Source organism: Leuciscus leuciscus (genome assembly GCF_965113295.1).
Source record: "Leuciscus leuciscus genome assembly, chromosome: 1".
NCBI lineage: Eukaryota > Metazoa > Chordata > Actinopteri > Cypriniformes > Leuciscidae > Leuciscus > Leuciscus leuciscus.
In genome coordinates this window covers 50,869,352-50,887,748 of record NC_138725.1, presented here as the reverse complement: position 1 = coordinate 50,887,748, position 18,397 = coordinate 50,869,352, and the positions used below count along the sequence as shown (strand labels likewise).

The following is an 18,397-nucleotide window of genomic DNA, read 5'->3' as shown; positions in this document are numbered from 1 at the left end:
TGTTTTGCTCTGCGGACATTTCCAAGCATTCTTTCCCACTGCCGTGTATTCCTGTACCTTGGTCTTTGCCTGTACTCTGGACTCTGTAATACTTTGCTACCTGCCCCGACCTCTGCCTGTGTCTGACCTTGAGTATTGGATTGTCCCTTTTATTACTGCTGTTCTCAGTGTATGTCTGCCTACCTGTATTTCCTACCCGTGTTAATAAAGTCTTGCAAATGGATCCCTCTGCCTCAGCCTCAGCATTACAATTACTGTTTTTGTTTGTATTTTTAATCAAATAAATGCAGCCTTGGTGAGCAGAAGATGCTTCTTTTAAAAACATAAAAAATCTTACTGACCCCAAACTTTTGAACGGTAGTGTATATGTTGTGTTTTAGTGTATTATGGGTCTATAGGAGAAAACGCCTTTTGTGTCTCACAATAAACCAAATATTACAAAATGGTTAAACGATTAAAGAAGGTATTTTTAAGGTTTCAAAGTGTATTATTGTTTAACACCATGTAGGCTAATCCTCCAAAATAGGGAGCATTAGTTTGCCTCCTATAGAATTTAGGCTTCTATGTGTTTTCAGGTCATTGGTTAAATAGAATTCAGTAGGCCTAATTATATATTGTTTATTCTTTGTCTGGTACAGTCTACTCAATGTGATCTCATGAGAATACGTATTTTTACGTAAAGTGTAGTTCTACCATACGTAGGCCTACATTTATTTACGTTTTATACACACGGAAACGTAGAATACTGACATATTTACAGCACTAAAATGTATAAAATGTACGTATTGACAGCACAAAAATGTAATTTATTTACGCATAAACAACTTTACCGACGTACAAATTTGTACGTATTCCTATTTAACTTATGCATATGTGACACTCACAAAAATAGGTTTTGTTGAGATTATTATCTTTTGTTTTATTTTATTTTATTACAAATGAAATACTGTTGAGAGAATGCACAGAAGCGTGCTATGACATGCTGTTTCACAGAACAGACACAACCCAGCTAACACAGTACGTTGTGACGACGTCGTCAGTTAGTCGTCATTTGGTCAGCGTGACATTACTTTATGACAACGTTGTGAGGACGTCGTGGTAAAGTTCCATTTTTTTAGAATCTTGGCTAACGTTCCAGAAACGTTGAGGGCACGTCCTCAAAAGACGTCGCTAGTTTATCCCATGGAGAACGTTGTAGAGACGTGGTCCACTGGTCACCAGATAACTTAATAAAATCTTTGATGAATTAAGTAAATGTTCCATATAATATCCAAATGGCATATTATCACTAGGGTAATATTTGTAATGCATTTATTTATATAATTGAAATTATCTGGAAAGTTATATGGTGACCAGTGGACCACGTCTTTACAACGTTCTCCATGGAATAAACTAGCGACGTCTTTTGAGGACGTGCCCACAACGTTTCTGGAACGTTAGCCAATATTCAAAAAAAAAATGGAACTTTACCACGACGTCCTCACAATCTTGTCATAAATATAAACGTTTGTATATAATTATTGTTATTATTATTATTATTTGTATTATTATTAAGGAGGTTGGGTGTTCGTAAAAGCAACAATTAAAAAAATCTTCAAACTGAACTTCAAACTTGAAGAACTTAAAAATGAGTTTTAAATTCATGAGATTTGTATTTATGTAATGTGTTAATTCTACATGTTTATTTATGTAAATAATGCGTGACTGTCACTGACGTGTTTTATGAGCGTGCGGGCTGAACATTTGAGTAGCTTTCAAACCCTGGAGCGGCGCAGAGTTGCCATGGAAACTGCGCCGCAACAAAACGGATATCAGCAAAGCTCCCTCTCTTGCTGTTGTTCTCTTACGAGAGGTACTCTCGTACTGCGTAAATCTTACGCTAGGGGAAAATCTCTTTTCCGCGAGATACTGAAGCCAAAAAATTATCCTTAATTTTGAAATAATGTAAAACGCGTTGCGGCAGCATGCAGACACAGGCGAGACGGCTTGTGCGCCTATTGGCTGCCCTGCGGCAACTGCAGCAGCCTATCGATAAGGCCCACTCGTGACGTCAGCTCCAATGGGGGCGCTTCGCGCCCAATACGTCACGTCCCGCCAGAATGGGCGTGGTCTAGGGCTATAAACATAGCTTCGAGAGGCTAGCTCACTGATTTTTCATCTCTTCAGCGAAGCTCTCGCATCGCTGGATCCGGAGAGAAGCCGCGCCGTCTGAAAAAGCCTTTCAGCGGGACGAGTCGACACTCTGAAGCCGCTGGCCGCGCCGCCTTCAGTCGCCTTCCTGCTGCGCTATCCGGCGTTATATCCTTTCTCTGCTACTGTGTTTTGTGTATGTGTGTGTGCTCGCCGCCGCGACACACACTCTCATTGCACTAAAAGAGCCGGGCATCTTTTTCAAGACGCCCCTTTCCTGAGGATCACGCAGCTCTCGCGCTCGCGCTCGCTGACGGCGACCGCCCTCACTGCGAGCCAGTTACTGCCTGGTGACTCTGAGGACTCACCTGGCATCCTTCTCCGAGACTGCTCCTCCGCCCCCCCCAACCCGCAAAGCTCGCCGGTGCGCCCGCTTGCCTTGCCTGCTTGGGGGATGATACCTGCTCTCCCTCTGTTCGAGCCACGCAAACCGCGCCGTTCACAGGGGATGTCAGGAGCGGACGGTCACGGGGCTAGCTTTCTCTCTCCCTCTGCGCAAACCGCGCAAACTGTCAATATTGCAGTGAGCGAGCCTGTTGTTTTGCACGCACGCCTGCAAACAAACGCCAGCATGTTGACGCTCTTTGATAATACTCGCGCTACTGAATGTCTATGTGTCTTCCTCTGTGGTCCAGTGGTAGATCGTCAGATTTTCACGCGAGAGACCCGCGATCGAATCCCGGGTCTACCGGCAAAACACACTTTTTGCCGTCAATTCTCGCTCTGGCAGTTCCCTGAAAAGGCGACTGCAGATGTGTATTTTGCAGCCAACGAGCGCGTGGTACAACCCGTTCGCCTGCACCCAAACTCTGTTTCTATGGTTTCCGCCTCTGAAGTTCAGACGACTGGAAATGTCAATATTGCAGTGAACAAGCCTGCTGTAATACACGCACGCCTGCAAACAAACGCCAGCATGTTGACGCTTTCTGTTTCTATGGCAACTTCTCGCTCGTTCAGTTCCAGTAAATGCGACTGTTCCAGTGTATTCTGCAGTAAACAAGTCGGCGAAATAGCCCGCTTGCCTGCACACAAACGCCGCTTTTACGGCTACCCAGATAAATCCCATAAGAGTGTATTTTCTGGTGTCCCGGCCACGGCCGATGGTGTTACGAATGTAGACGAAATTCCTACACACAAACACAGCCCGTCACACAGGGCTCGCGCACATGAAATCGACCCAGGTCGATTGCGCATTAAACGTGGTAAATGTGCCCACTGCCCAGTGCCCACAAACACTACGTTCCGCATATCTCAAGGTTTCTGTAAAAACAAAACCAACGTGCATTCGCTCTGCTCAGGCGGACAATGCTCTCAGTGTTGTAAATGTGCCCGCTATCCCGCGCCCACATTCACACATAGACATGACAGGTCCTACGGGACTCGCCCAGCCCTCCCCTCTCGGTTGACCACCGCAAAGGAGTCGAGCGCGGGCAATCTGCCCGCTGTTATCAGCGCGCCCCCTGCCTCGAAGCGCGACGCTTATGTTACAGCACACCGAAGCCCCTCTGTCGCTGAGCGACCAGAGCGCGCTCCGCATTCAGCCCCTAGCCATTCGTGCAGATGCATGGGCAAGGCTACCCGGGGGTTTTGAAGTGGGTGCTAGACATTATAGAAAGAGGCTATTCGCTACAGTTTCGCCGACGCCCTCGCCGCTATGTGACGCGCGTCGAAGCTACGGTAAAAACAGAAGTAGCACCACCTACTTCGAGCCGAAATTTTGAAACTGTTGAGCAAAGGGGCCATAGAGCCTTTATCTCAAGCTCAGAGTGAAGGAGGGCTATACAGCAGATACTTCCTGGTACTGAAAAAAGACGGGGGTCTCAGACCCATACTAGATCTAAGGCAACTGAACAGAGTGCTTGCGAAGCAACAGTTCGGAATGCTCACGACCAGAAAAACCCTCACGCACATTCGCCGAGGAGATTGGTTTGTGTCAATAGATCTGAAAGACGCATATTTTCAAATACAAATAGCGTCACGTCACAGGCGACGTTTGAGATTCGCCTTCGAGGGCCAGGCATATCAGTGCTCAGTCCTACCGTTCGGCTTGTCTCTAGCCGCTCGCACCCCTCAGACTACAGGGCATGCGAGTATTGAACTACTTGGACGATTGGCTGATTCTAGCTCAATCTCACTCGGTGCTCATAGAGCACAGGACCATTTTGCTCGATCACCTCGAGAATCTGGGTCAATTGGGCGAAGAGTTCTCTGTCTCCCAGACAGATAATATCTTTTCTGGGCACAGAACTGGACTCGCTGTCTATGATAGCGCGACTGTCACCAGAGCGCGTACTAGACATTCAGCGCGCAGCGAGCTCTTTCCGCTGCGGCGCATCTGTCCCGCTCAAGAAATTTCAGAGGATGCTAGGTCTCATGGCCTCAGCATCATCAGTACTTCAGTTGGGCTTGCTTCGCATGCGCCCGCTACAGTTCTGGCTGAAAGCGCGAGTACCGCGCCGAGCGTGGGCTTCCGGTCTGCTTCGTCTCAAGGTCAATCAGAAATGCATCGCAGCTCTGAAACCTGGGAAAGCAAACGACTTGTACCAATCAGGTGTTAGCCTGGGGACTTCCTCGAGTGTGAAGGTAGTGTCTACGGACGCCTCCACCTTGGGATGGGGAGCACTGCTCAAGGGCAGACCGTTCTTCGGCCAATGGTCAGAACGGGAGAAGCTTCTACACATAAACTGCCTCGAAATGTTGGCAGTAGACAACGCACTGACGCGTTTTCTTCCCTAAATACGAGGACACCACGTCCTGGTCCGCTCGGACAACATGTCAGTGGTGTCCTACATAAATCGCCAGGGCGGCCTCAGGTCCCGAAACCTGCACAGGCTGACAGAACGCCTCCTGGTGTGGGCTCAGCGCAACCTGCTCTCGCCGAGAGCAGCGCATGTGCCAGGGCTCCTGAACGTAGGACCGGACAGACTGTCCAGAAACAATGTTCCGACAGGCGAATGGCCTCTACACCCACAGACAGTCCAGCTGCTGTGGAAGAAATTCGGCAGAGCGGAAGTAGACCTGTTCGCGTCTCAAGAAAACGCTCACTGTCTGGAATTTTTCTCCAAGAGCAGGGACGCGCTGGCTCACGTATGGCCCCGCCGCCCGCTCTATGCCTTTCCTCCCGTCTTTCTCCTGCCTCAGGTGATAGAACGGATCAGAGAAGGATGCTCAGTGCTACTCGTAGCGCCGTTCTGGAAAAACCAACCCTGGTTCCCAGTTCTGATGCAGCTAGCAAGCACTGCCCCATGGCCAGTGCCAGTGAGGAGGGACCTCCTCTCTCAGGCCAAGGGCTCGTTTTGGCATCCGCGCCCAGAGCTGTGGTCCCTTCATGTTTGGGCCATCAACGGGTACCCGCTGACCTCCCCAAGCGGAGTGTTAAACACGATCACGCAGGCTAGAGCTCCGTCTATGCGACGTCTCTATTCCTCGAAATGGTCAGTGTTCTCCAGCTGATGCACAGCTCGTGGCGTGTCGCCCCTAGACTGTGGGGTGACGGAGGTTCTCTCCTTCCTACAAGAGCTGTTGGACAAGGGCAGGACCCCTTCCACGCTCAAAGTGTATGTGGCGGCCATAGCAGCGTTCTCAAAAACAACGCTGGGTCAGTCAGTAGGAAGGAACGATTTAGTCATCGTCTTCCTTAGAGGAGCTAAGAGACTGAATCCTCCCAGGCCTCCCTCAGTCCCTGTATGGAACCTTTCTACAGTGCTGGAAGCCATGAAAGGTGACCCATTCGAGCCTTTACAGACGATTGATCTTAAACACCTGTCTTTCAAGACAGTGTTTCTTCTGGCTCTCGCTTCAGTGAAGCGCACAGGGGACTTACACGCGCTCTCAGTAAGCGCGACGTGTATGGAGTTTGGGCCTAATGACTCAAGAGTTATACTCAAACCTAAGCACGGTTATGTTCCAAAATCCCTCAACACACCGTTTAGGGCGCAGGTCATTCCCTGTCAGCCTTACCGGTCTCTGACGAGGAAGGAGACGCAAGCTTCCTTTGCCCAGTCAGAGCATTAAGAGCTTATGTGTCTCGCACGTCTGTTTTCAGACAGACAGAGCAGCTCTTTGTTTTCACTCTACGGACGTTCTAAGGGACTTGCCGTGTCGAAACAGAGCCTATCCAGTTGGATAGTTGATGCTATAGCGCTGGCTTATACCTCTAAGGGCTTACAGTGCCCATTTGGAGTCAGAGCACACTCCACGAGAGGCGTGGCCTCGTCGTGGGCTTGGTCTAGTGGGATTGCCTTGCAAGATATCTGTATGGCGGCAGGCTGGGCCTCCCCGTCTACATTTATAAGGTTTTATAACCTAGAGGTTCCCGCCTTGCAGGCTAAGCTGCTTTCGGTCTAAAATCGGTACTGTCTGCCCTGATGTGTTCGGGCCAGAATACTGAAACTGCTTGAGCAAATGCTCGCTGTTGGATCGCGCAGCTCTATGGGCAGTGTGTAAGACCCACTATATTCGTCAGTCCAGGCCGGGGGTCGCCCTGACTGTACGACACATCATCAGTATAACTGCTCCTTATAAGATGTTATATTATTACAGGAATGATGCTATTCTAGCCACTCTTTCCTGGGCTCTCTGTGAGTCCATTATGATCATGTACTATATGAGCCCGGGTACTTGCCCTTGGGACTTTGGTGCTGGATCTTAGCATGCACGGCGTTTTACACTGTTTCCCCTAGCGTAAGATTTACGCAGTACGAGAGTACCTCTCGTAAGAGAACGTACTCGGTTACTAACGTAACCTCGGTTCTCTCTAGAGAGGAAACGAGTACTGCGTATCTTGCCGTGCCTGCACACGCTCTGGTTCGCTTCGGCGATGAAAAACCAGTGAGCTAGCCTCTCGAAGCTATGTTTATAGCCCTAGACCACGCCCATTCTGGCGGGACGTGAAGTATTGGGCGCGAAGCGCCCCCATTGGAGCTGACGTCACGAGTGGGCCTTATCGATAGGCTGCTGCAGTTGCCGCAGGGCAGCCAATAGGCGCACAAGCCGTCTCGCCTGTGTCTGCATGCTGCCGCAACGCGTTTTACATTATTTCAAAATTAAGGATAATTTTTTGGCTTCAGTATCTCGCGGAAAAGAGATTTTCCCCTAGCGTAAGATTTACGCAGTACTCGTTTCCTCTCTAGAGAGAACCGAGGTTACGTTAGTAACCGAGTACGTTTTCACTGCTTTCAGGTGAGTTTAGTCTCTAAAATCACACACATAATATACACAACTGTTCCTGACACTTTTCTTACGTGTTATTACATCTGTTGAATATTTAGGCTACTTTGTAGAAATGGTTTAGTGTCTTCGAAAAAATCCGTTAGCATCTCAACCGTTTTCAGAAGAGAGGCTAACCTAAAGCTCTTATTTACAAAAGTTTGGGCTTATAATCACATCTTTGTGTAGATAAGAGGTTATGATGTGCAGTTGAATGTGTGATTGGAAGTTGACTAATTTATTTAACAAACTGATATAACATAAATGTAGCAGCTATGTGCTGGTAATCGATGACGTCACTTACACTGAGCTAAAATTGTCTGAAACTAGTTTAGATGCGTTTTGATCTTTCACGGTAAATAAATATTGATACATGTTATGTTATTTTAGCAGCGACAAAATAACCCCTCTACAACATAGACTAGACGGATTTCAGAAAAATGGCCTTCTATAAGAAGTGAGGAGCATTTATGGGTACAAGTCGGGAACCGGCCTACCTTACATATTTCAAGGGTGCTGAGTCCAAAAAAACTGGTTCCCAAGTGAAATTATGAGCTTTTGACCTTCTAATTTGCATATCAAAATGGCCGCCAAATTGCCTATCTTGCTCAGACGTTGGACCATTTTCCCCTATTTTTTTTGTAAGTAGGCAAACAAGATGAGGAAATTAAGTTTCTAGATCGATAGTCAAGGGTCAGAGCAAAGATATAATGGAGGCTCACTGCCTTTTTTATGTATATATATGGGTAGATGACAAATAAGGGTGAAACAGCATTTTTTTAAACAAAGTTCTAAATTGCTTGAGAATTGTATGAATTTCTAAAGTTCAAATACTGTTGTTTTTGAAACTGTTAGAGGTTAGCAGATTTTTTTTCTCATTATGTAATTTATTAAGCTTTTCTCACAGCTCCAGGCAAAATATGTCCTGCGGTGTGACATGACATTACTATAAAATTCAAATATTGAAATATTATTAATTTTAAATACAAATCAGGTATGTTTTAAGTTTAACAAGTATTCTTAAAGAATGATCATTAAAATTCTGCATATTATTTTTTTTTCACAGCTGTTTTTCTATTATATTCTTTGCTTGTGCCATCTTTTACCAGTCACTCCAGTGGAAATATTGTGTAAAATGAGAATTTTCTTTTGAAAATGTTTATTATTTTTTATATAGTTATATTATGCAATGTTTTCAAATGCATATAATCATTTAAGCTATTTAACATAGTAAAAGTCGTTTAATTGTGTTTGAAGTGATGTCACACCACAGGACATCCCGTCACACCACAGGACGAAATGAGACACTGTATGAACATTTATGGTGAAATTTATTGAATATTTTTGTACAAACAAATTCATTTGCATCTCTATTTGAACATTAATGAAAATGCAACAAATCAGTACATTCTTATTACTTAGTGTATGAATTTGAACTAAAAACATAGTAAACAAGACATACTGAATAATTAACATTTTGGAGGCGTCAAATCTGAACCAGTCATAAAGACCATTCATTCCTATTTTTAACTTAAAAGACTAAACAAAAATATCTTGTTTCTCAGGAGAAAGTCATTAAAATCATGCTAAAATAATTAAAAGCATGTTAAAATCATCAATTCAGCTCTTTGAACAAAGATTCCAGTGAACAAGAGAAATTTGACTTCATCCTGTGCTAACCTTTCCCTGTACCTCCTTGTCCTTTCTTTGCTCATGCCTAAAAACTGACAAATCACTTTAAAAACAATGATCAGTGACTGTTAACATACACATACAACAAACAAATGAAGACAGATATATATATATATATATATATATATATATATATATATATATATATATATATATATATATATATATATATATATATATTTATGTTTAATATATGTATAATATAGGTATATTATGTATAATGAAGACAGATATATATTTATGTTTAATATATATATAATATAGGTATATTGTATATATTTGCAATATTTGTTTAATATATATAGAGAGAGATATATTTATATTTATGTTTAATATTGCAAACATAACAGACGAAAATCTAGCTAGACATCTGACTTAATTATGTCACACTACAGGACGGGCTGTCACACCACAGGACTTTTTCACTTTTGCAGCCATTTTGAGTAATTGCTATACAAGACTGACCTTGGGCATTACAGTAACTGAATAAGTTCATTGTTTTAAACCTGAATATGATTCTTTTTTAAAAATATTTTAATTTTTTCTCAAACTAGATCAGTCTAGATCAGTCACACCACAGGACTATCAAAAATGGACACGTTCATGGTCTGACAGAAATGATGAAATATATCAAATTAATAAGAGATTAACACTCACATTTTAACCTCCTTAGCACATCCAAACATCTGGGGGACTTCCTGGTAGGGGGCTTGACTAAAGGACCCCTATGGCTGTCCATGTAACTGCCAGTACAAAAATCTAATATCCTATGTCACACTGCAGGACAGCATTTTTGTTTCAAAACTAAATGTACTGTAAATATTATTTTAGTACTTTTTAGCATTTTGAAAACTTAAGTTAACTTTAGGGTTACAAGTGGCCAAATGTCCCGTTGACCCTCCCTGACTTGTCCCAAGCCATGCCCCCGTCCCATGGACCCGCTATTTGTCCAATTGCCCACTATAGTGGCCAAATGTCCTGTTCACCCTGACCGGCTCCAAGCCATGCCCCTGTCCCACCAACCCATTTGTCCGATTGCCCACTATAGTAGGCACATGTCCCGTTGACCCCCCTGACCAGTCCCAAGCCACGCCCCTGTCCCACAAACCCACTATTTGTCCGATTACCCACTATAGAGGCCAAATACTCCATCGACCCCCGCTGACCACTCCCAAGCCACGCCCCTTTCCCACGAACCCACTATTTGTCCGATTACCCACTATAGTGGCCAAATGTCCCGTCGAACCATGCCAAGTTTTCAGTTTGCAAAAATACAGATACATTTAGATAATTCAAACTCTTTTCCTTACAAATAAAATATAATTGTATTCATACGTAGTATGCCTGGCATGGCCTTATGTGATTCCATTATGGTACAATGTTGCCTCGAGGCAACAAGCAGTTTTATGTAATTTCCTATGATAAATTTGATGATATATAATGTAAAGTTTTTTGAAAATATTTCTTTACTTACCAATGAAGGTGACTCTGATTTTTTGTGGCTGATTATTTGGACAGAAATTAGTGAAAAATGCCCTTTTCAGTGGAGAAAATATGGAGCCATGTGACATGTGCACATGTGTTGAAAGAGGGAACTAAATGCACCTCTGTGGGTCATGTGACCACTCTTTTGCATTTTCTTTGGTTAGTATTTGAGTTCCCCTCCCCTTAGAGAGCATTGAACAATTACATTTTATTATGTTTTTATAAAAAAAAAGCTAAAATAGACTATGTTGCCTGGAGGCAACACCGTACCATAGAGGGTTAAGTAAATACATACAAAATAATGCCAAGGCATTTATTAGCTGCTCCAAACATATCTGCTTTATTTTACTAATATTTACATTTGATGAGTAATCAATGTTACAGTCACACCGCAGGACATTTTGCTATTCACCTTGAAATTTGAACAACACCAAATATATTTTACGTCCCAAAATCATAATATTGAAATAAAATGATGTTCTATGCCCCACTGGCATGTGTTGTTTTAGTTGAAAAATGCAGTTCAGTAAACATTTACACTTGATTACAGAAAAAACATGCGTCACGTCATCTGCCCATATGCAAAATACCAACTTTTAAGGTGAAATTAAGCATTATTTGTGTCATTTTTTAAGGCCGACATACATATTCAATCAATATCACTCTTAAATGTTCCCAGTGTATATATGATATGTGATGTATTCCATATTACATAATAACTAAGAAAAACACCATTGCAAGTTGTCTGATATTTTTTTTTATGCAAATTAAGCATTTGTTCTCTAAATTCTAAGACGGGAAAAACCCAGGTGAATAGGGAAAAATATTCAAAAAGAGACCACCATGAAACTTCCCAAGTTGAATATTTAGATCAGGACATAGCATGGTCAGTCCCATCTCTGAGGACCCTTTGCCTGAGGTGAATGTAACAGCAAAGAGTTTTTTTAGACAAACAATGTCAATATTCCTTAGTTATTGATTGAACTTCTTACCCTATTTATCCAAAATGATACTTTTTCAACCATAGTGGGTCAAAATTTAGGGCCATATGATTTCCGCGATCACGGAATCGCGGACGGAATTGCGAAGGCGGAATCTAGTTTTAACATGGAATTTCGCAGAATTGTACATATTTGTAATGGAGTACCGGTACTCACTAACGTTTATAGGCTCGGCTGCTCTCAGACGCTTCCATGTCTCTGAATGGCAACTGCAGCAGCCTACTAGTGAGCCCTGCGTGACGTCACGCCCAATGAGGGCGCTTTGCACCCTCCATGCGCCTCAGCCCACCAGAATGGGTGTGGCTAGCGTGTATAAAAGAGGCTGAAAGGCTGAAATTCTGGTTTTCATAGACTGAAGCGAATAAGCTCATGGCGCGACACGGCAGGTTACACAATACTCGTTCCCTCTTCTAGAGAGAACTGAGGCCACGTTAGGTAACCGAGTACGTTCTCTTACGAGAGGTTCTCTCGTATTGCGTAAGTTGCTTACGCTACGGGAACCCCTTGTCAATGCCGTGCGCGCCGAGCATCCACTGCATGAGTCCCAGTGGAGCCCGGGGAACACAACATGCGGGAACAGGCGGCCAGCAACGCGGGCCAGCACATGTCATAAGCACTTCATAGGAATACAGAGCGGCTCTGCCGGTCAATGTATAAGCATGGAGAATGTGGCCAGCAGCGCGGGCCGGCACAGTACATAAGCACATCATAGGGAGAATATAGAGCGGCTTCACCTGGTCTATGTATAGAGAGTATAACCCCTAGCGCAGCTGAGTGGAGAATAGGCGGCCAGCAACACAGGCCAGCACCAGTGCACAAGCGCGTGATGGGGAAAATACAGAGTGGCTCCACCGGTCTGTATATAGAGAATCTCATTCCTTAGTGCAGCTCACCAGAAAAGCTAGTAGTACACGAAAGTAGTCTGCACATGAACGACTGGGCAGAACATACATATCACTTAAAGTGATATCAGTTTAGCCTGCAAGGCGGGAACTTCCAGGTTATAAAATCTCACGAATGTAGAGGGGGAGGCCCAGCCTGCCACCATACAAATGTTGTGAATAGAAATCCCGCTGGACCAAGCCCACGATGAGGCTATGCCTCTAGTGGAATGGGCTCTGATGCCCAAAGGGCACTGCAGGTGTTTGGACGCATAAGCTGCTGCAATAGCGTCCACTTTCCATCTGGACAGGCTCTGTTTCGAGGTGGCGAGACCCCTGGTGCACCCACCAAACGAAACAAAGAGCTGGAGCTGCTCAGATTGCCTAAAGGCGGCGGAGCGTGTGATGTAAACTCTCAGCGCCCTGACGGGGCATAAGAGGTTATCACTGTCCTCACTATCGGATGCTGGCAGTGCTGACAGGGAGATGATCTGCGCCCTAAAGGGAGTGCCAATCGCTTTGGGGACGTACCCGTGTCTCGGTTTGAGGATGACTTTGGAGTCATTTGGTCCGAATTCGAGACAGGCGGGGCTAACAGACAGTGCATGTAGATCCCCCACGCGTTTTACTGACGACAGACCTGTCAGAAAACGGTTTTGAGCGAAAGGTATTTCAGATCCACAGATTCTAGCGGTTCAAAGGGAAATGCTTTCAGGGCCTCTAGGACCAGAGAAAGATCCCAAATAGGAACTGAGGGGGACCGCGGGGGGTTCACCATCCTGGCTCCTCTAAGGAAGCGAATGATAAGCTCGCTCCTTCCTATTGCGCAAACGCTGCAATAGCCGCCACATACACTTTGAGCGTGGAGGGGGACCCGCACTTGTTCAACAGCTCTTGTAGGAAGGAGAGCACCCATGAAACCCCACGTGTGTGTGGATCCAGGCTCTTAGTAGCGCACCATTTGGAGAACACTGACCATTTAGACGCATAGAGCCTTCACGTGGAAGGAGCTCTAGACTGCGTGATCGTGTTTACGACCCCTTCTGGCAAATCAACGGGTATCCGTTAATTATCCAGGCATGCATGCTTGATAGAGAAGATCTTTCCTCACTGGGATCGGCCATGGGGCTGAGTGCGACAGCCTAACTAGCTCTGGGTACCAGATTTGGTTCTCCCATCACAGGGCTATGAGGAGAAATGAGTGGCACGTTTCCCTGATCCTCTTGATTACCTGTGTTAACAGCGAGATCGGAGGGAAAGCATACAGCGGGCGGCTGGGCCAGGTTTGGGCCAGCACGTCCTCGCTCTTTGAGAAAAACGTCGGGCAGTGAGCGTTATCTTTTGACCCTAAAAGGTTGACTTCCGCCCTGCCAAACAGGTGCCACAGTAGCTGGACTGTCTGGGGGTGCAGGAAACATTCTCCCGGGGGAATGTCTCTGGACAGTCTGTCTGGACCGACATTCAGGTGGCCTGGCACGTGCACGGTTCCCAGATTCCTGGATCTGACACCACCCTGTTGGTTCACGTAGGACACCATGGACATGTTGTCTGAGCGGACTAGCACATGGTGGTCCCGTATATGTGGGAGGAAGCGCTTGAGCGCGTTCTCGATCACTATTATCTTATCATTAACAGTTTATGTGGAGGCATTTCTCCTGGTCTGACCACAGACCAAAGACCGGTTTGCCCTCGAAAAGAGCGCCCCAACCTAAGTTGGATGCTTCCGTCGAGATAACTTTTCGGTGCGAGACGGCTCCCATTGTCACTCCCTGCTGCAGTCGAATGCCGCCGGGCGCCCAGGCTCGGTGAGGCACTCGAGCGTTCAACCAGCGTTGTAGTGGGCGCATACGCAGTAGATTTAGCTGAAGCACTGCTGCAGCTGATGCCATACAACCCAGCATCCTCTGAAATGTTTTTAGAGGTGCGGCGCTGCCCAACTGGAAAGACGCGGCCAGGCGTCGGATAGTGTCGACAGCCGGGCCGTCATTGCCACAGAGTCCAGTTCCAAACCCAGAAAAGAGGTTGACTGACTGGGCAGTAATGAGCTTTTGGTCCAGTTGACCGTGAGACCCAGGCTTTCCAGGTGGCTGAGAAGCACTGTTCTGTGAGAGATAAGTTCTTCCTCTGACTGTGCTAGAATCAGCCAATCGTCCAAATAGTTCAAAATCCGCATGCCCTGACCTCTCAGGGGAGCGAAAGCCGTGTCCATGCACTTCGTGAATGTACAGGGTGCTAAAGACAGGCGGAACGGCAGAACGGTGTACTGATATACCTGACCGTTGAAGGCGAATCTCAAGAATGGCCTGTGACAGGGTATTATCTGAATCTGAAAGTAAGCGTCTTTCAGATCGAGGGGAAATAAACCAGTCCCTCGGGCGAATCTGCGCGAGGATCTGTCTTGTTGTGAGCATTTTGAACGGTCTTTTCATAAGAGCTTTGTTCAAATATCTCAGATCTAAAATCGTTCTGAGAGCTCCGTCCTTCTTGGGCATGAGGAAGTAACCGCTGTAAAAGCCTGACTCACTCAGAGAAGGGTGTACCGGTTCTATGGCCCCTTTGCACAGAAGTTTCGCTATTCCTGCACAAAGTAGGTGTGCTACTTCCCCATTCACTCTCGTCTCGGTTCGCGTTCGAAAGCGCGGGGGACGGCGAGCGAACTGCAATGAATAGCCCTCTCTTACTGTGCTCAGCACCCATTCTGACGCACCTGGAATAGCTTCCCACACTTTCGCATGTACGGCTAGGGGCAGAATGGCCTCCGGGCTCCGATTGCCGCATTCTGCGGGCTCGAGAACCTGATTCGGAGGCGCGGGCGCAGTGTGTGCACTCTCGGTGCTTGAATACGGCGGCTCGCAGACAGCGATGGTTGGCTGTTTTACGCACGATGTCCCGGAGGAAGTTACAAGGTGTTTTTTTTCCCTATTCACCTGGGTTTTTCCCCGTCTTAGAATTTAGAGGACAAATGCTTAATTTGCATAAAAAAAAAATCTCAGACAACTTGCAATGGTGTTTTTCATAGTTATTATGTAATATGGAATACATCACATATCATATATACACTGGGAACATTTAAGAGTGATATTGATTGAATATGTATGTCGGCCTTAAAAAATGACACAAATAATGCTTAATTTCACCTTAAAAGTTGGTATTTTGCATATATATATACATAAAAAAGGCAGTGAGCCTCCATTATATCTTTGCTCTGACCCTTGACTATCGATCTAGAAACTTAATTTCCTCATCTTGTTTGCCTACTTACAAAAATAATAGGGGAAAATGGTCCAACGACTGAGCAAGATAGGCAATTTGGCGGCCATTTTGATATGCAAATTAGAAGGTCAAAAACTCACAATTTCGCTTGGGAACCAGTTTTTTGGATTCAGCACCCTTGAAATATGTAAAGTAGGCCGGTTCCCGACTTGTACCCATAAATGCTCCTCACTTTCACTTTTTGGGTACATCCCATCTAGACTAACAGAGGGGAAGCTCTACGATTTCAACATTTCTTAAGGAAGTTGCTGACAGAGAAGTGGGAAATTCAGGGAGAACTGAGGAAGCTTATCCATTTTCCCCCACCATTTTTTTACCTATATTACTGACTCATTTATTTGATTAAAAATACAGTAAAACAATAATATTGTGAAATAATATTAACATTTAAAATAACATATGTGAATATATTGTAAAATGCAATTTATTCCTGTGATCAAAGCTGAATTTTCAGCATCATTACTCCAGTCTTCAGTGTCACATGATCCTTCAGAAATCATTCTAATATGATGATTTGATGCTCAATGAATTTTTTCTGATTATTATCTAATATGTTGAAAACAGTTATGCTGCTTCATGTTTTTGTGTACACAATTCAAATGTTAGGGGTCAGTAAGATTTTGGAAAACAATAATAGCAAGAATGGATTAAATTGATCAAAAGTGACAGTAAAGACTTTTATAATGTTATAAGATTTAACTTTCAAACTTTTCTTTGAACTTTATATTGATCAAAGAATCCTGAAAAGGGCATCATGGTTTACACAAAAATCTTAAGCAGCAGCTCAACTGTTTTCAACACTGATAATAATCATAAATGTTTCTTGAGCATCAAATCATCATATTAGAATGATTTCTGAAGGATCATGTGACACTGAAGACTGGAGTAATGATGCTGAAAATTCAGCTTTGATCACAGGAATAAATTACATTTTAAAATACATTAAAATAGAAAACAGCTATTTTACATTTTAATGATAGTCACAATATTACTGTTTTTACAGTATTTTCGAAAAACTGCATTATATTAGCAACATTAATAAAGTACTCCTCTGTTTTAGCTGCCTAAGAAGGACGATGCGGTGACAGTGCAGCTCGGGATAAGGAAGAGGAGGAGGAGGAGGAGGAATACGTAAGTTAGACAATTTTCTTATTCCTTTCTAACAAAAAACTATAAACCTGACTACAATAGTATGGTACATTTTATTTTTATTTTCCAGCAATATATAGAGAGAGACCATCCTCCTCTCCTTGCCTCAGAAGACCCTGCCCTCCACTGGTGGGGTAAGAAAGAAACTCATCCTCTTCTCCCACAGCTCTCCATCATATCCTTCTGCCTCCTCAACACTGTCTGAAAGAGTGGTTTCCACAGCTGGGACGCAGTCATCATGCTCATTTTCTTGAACAAAAAACTCTTTATGTATATTTTGGTGGGCGAAATAATACAGGAGAAATGCTAGAAATCTATATTGTTCCTTTTACATATCTTTACAGCAATATTTGTATTTTATTTGTTAGCTTCAGAGAAGCTCAAGGACTATAGATCTTTGGTAATTGTCGCATTGTTCAGGTTTAGCTACTGGTAGTGAAGCAATGAAGCACATCACCACCAGACATTTGTAGCAGGAGCCTCATAGGACACTACAGGAAACAACTGAACCTATTTCTGCAAATAAAATTAATAATAAAGAAAATGCTGAATCTTTTCATTTCTTTTTTTTAAGGTCTTTATTGTTTATCCGCCAAATTATAGAGAGTATATCAATAAGAATATCAAACACTTTTTTTTTTCAGTAAAAAGAATAAAACATTTTAATAGTTGGTTACATTATTCATTGATTATGTTTTTTGATTAATGAATTGATGTTACATTTCTGTACTCATTACTTGTTAACATGGTTAAAAAATCGTTAATGTTAAAAATGTATTGGTTTAGTTTGTACAAAGAAACACTGAATAAATGCTGATTAATAAATTAATGCAGTGTGGTTTTGGGCCATTTTCTATTTAGAATTTAATACAAGTTTGTATTGGTTTCCATTACATATCTGTATTGATCCCTAAACGTATTAACAGAAAACAATACACAATTCCCTATTAGAATGTATAAGGTTTTACAGCAGAGAATGAAATGTTTGAGTTTATCAGTTGTATGTGGATTTCAATGTTATGGATCAAGCACATCTTAATTCCCAGGACTAAAGGTGAGAAGTATATTAAAAATAAATGCGGACGTGGTATTTTAACGTCATATACTGACGGGTCTTGACCATACGTCAACATACGACGAAAAGGGTACCCCTATAACGTCCATATGAGACGAAGACATAAGCGCACCAGCAGCGCCTCCTAGCGGTACCCTAACGCATACCTAAACCTACCCATAACCCGAATTGTCACACATGGACGTTAAAGGGGTACCCTTTTCGTCGTATGTTGCCGTATGGTCAAGACCCGTCAGTATGTGACGTTTTGGGGTGAGACTGTGTTATTAGGAAGTACCTGCCACGTTCCAGCGACGTACCACTATAACGTCACCACGACGAAAACAGGAATCACAAAGTTACGTCGCTGGAACGTTATGTGGAACGTCGCAATGACTAATATGGTCCTTTGATGTTACATCCTCGCAACGTGCCAGTTTGGTTATTAAGACGTACTCATCACG

General features: G+C 43.9%; 1 long non-coding RNA gene across 1 annotated transcript; it reads left to right on the top strand.

Moving 5' to 3' along the window:
- The first annotated feature begins 1,402 nt into the window (after positions 1 to 1,402).
- On the top strand, positions 1,403 to 17,423 carry LOC309505261. The gene is made up of 2 exons (XR_014208379.1): positions 1,403 to 1,837; positions 16,761 to 17,423. It is a non-coding gene; the product is annotated as an uncharacterized lncRNA (long non-coding RNA).
- Positions 17,424 to 18,397: the final 974 nt, after the last annotated feature.